Source organism: Protomyctophum parallelum, assembly GCF_964188405.1.
Source record: "Protomyctophum parallelum genome assembly, chromosome: 8".
Taxonomy (NCBI): domain Eukaryota; kingdom Metazoa; phylum Chordata; class Actinopteri; order Myctophiformes; family Myctophidae; genus Protomyctophum; species Protomyctophum parallelum.
In genome coordinates this window covers 1,907,491-1,909,742 of record NC_139703.1, presented here as the reverse complement: position 1 = coordinate 1,909,742, position 2,252 = coordinate 1,907,491, and positions in this window count along the sequence as shown.

Genomic DNA, 2,252 nt, shown 5'->3' with positions numbered 1-2,252 from the left:
GGTGCGAGGGCCATGTTCCTTCCAGTTCCTGTGCAAGAGGACGGAGTTACACAAGTTTGATTACCTCACCTCACCAACTCACGATTTATTGTGTCAATTACTTTGTCGATTAACTGACTCGAGAAGCGTATCTGAGCTCATTTTCAAAAGATTTGTATGGACTATATTGTATCCTTTTGAAACCTGTCTGTGAAGTATATTTTGATGGCTATCGTTTTGTACTGTTACTTGTAGCAGAGAATTTCCACATTGCAGTATTGATACTTTTTACTGAAGTAAACTGTTATGGGTCAATAAATAGCATGTGACAATCAGCCAACGGTCATTCATTACTACAAACAGCCACAGGGGATGGCGCGTGGGGGGGGGGGGTGTCTGTCTGTCAACGGTTCAACTAGGGGTCGATTTGCAAGAATAGTCGCGTGAAGTCAATACTAGAGTATACAATATGAATAAGTCAAAACATCGATGGTGGTCGGGAAACTATTTCTGAACTCATACGACGCTAGGGTTCGTTTTATATGAAAAGAATACAGACGGTGCTGCAGACAGTGATGGGAAAAAGCACAAAGTTCCCATGGAGATAAGATAAGATGGGGAGGAGGGGGTGCTGCTTCCGGCTTCAAAGCGGCGATATATTTCTACAACACAGTCTTAACTAAGTAATAAAGACCCAAGCATAAACCTGCAAATCCATAGAAACAATCCCACACCAAATAAAAACTACTAAGGTTACAGTTTGTGACAACAATGCAACTATAACAAGCACGCTCTTGTCCACGTTACCAAGGAAACAATGCACGAGGTATAGCGGCTACTGGTCGGCTACTCTGGTTTAGCTTTCTGTAACTTTACCGGCGTTTAATCGACTTTCACAGAAACTTCAGGAGCTGAACTATAGTGGTTCTTCGCTCCTCTAGTCCTCTTCATTCTGGTCCAGAGCTTTAGTAGCCGCTAGCAGTTCTCTGGACCAGAAGAGTACTACTGTATTGCATTCTGAACCCGCCAGCATACACGTGTGGAATTCTTGAATCGCGGGGAATGGCATTATTAGAATACAAACGCAAATGTGCCGCAACTGAATTTTTCTTTGTGCTATACTAAACCCTAAGGCTAAGCTATGACGGGAATCAGCTACGGTACAAACATTAAATGTACGGTGTACGCCTTACCTTTCAAACGCCTCTGCGACCCGGTTTTCTTCTCAAAGTTTAGACAACTCTCTCACAGTAAATCAGTCACCACTCACCAGCCACTAAGCCAGCTGTTTTGTTTGACGTCTGATCACGTGTTCCCTTAATTTTCCCAGGATGAGGACTGTGTGTGTGTCTGGAGTATGTGTAGGCCTACCAAATTTGTAAGACTATAATGGAAACAAAACAAGCCCCCAGGGCTTTTTTGTGCATCATTGTACAATCGTACCTCTGTGATATTTGCACCATTTTAATTTAAGTATTCAATCCCATCAATCAATAACCATTGTGCAAAACTTATTAATTTAATTGCTCAGGCCCATACGAAAGGAACAAAGAGAATAGTATCAAAATTATATAAAAGTATTTCAGACTCCAGAAAACAAACAACCGATTACATCAAAGAGAAATGGGAGAAAGAACTGAATGCCCAAATCACAAGTGAAGAATGGTTAAATATTTGCAGAACACAACACACAACTTCAAGTTCAAACACCTGGCGTGAATTCTGCTGGAAAAACACCTATCACTCCAAAACTTAAATCAAAACAGCTTGGAATATCCCAGTTGTGCTGGAGAAACTGTGGAGAGGTAGATGTAAATCACTATCATGTTTTCTGGGGTTGCTCTGAAATGCTCACCTTTTGGAAAAATGTCACAGAGAAATTACAGGAGATTCTGGGCTTTCAAATATTAGATTCTTGTTTGATGCTATATCTAGGAGATTTACCAGATGAAATTATGGGAAGTGACAGATATCTGATGAAAATCTTTCTGGCTGCAGGGAAGAAAGCCATCACTCGGAAATGGCTACAAGTAGATCCTCCTTCCATAGATGAATGGTTCCAGATAGTCTCAGAAATTTTCGATATGGAGAGAATGACTGCTAATTTGAGAGTCTTTTGAAAACAAATGGGAAAAATGGTTTGATTATACTACTGAACAACAGGTGAGCTAGGAACCAGAATGTTTGGCTTTTGTTTTGCTTAGTTTTTTGTTCTTCTTCTCCAAATGTAAACAATAGATATGATGCTTAAATCCTTGACACAAATACACATG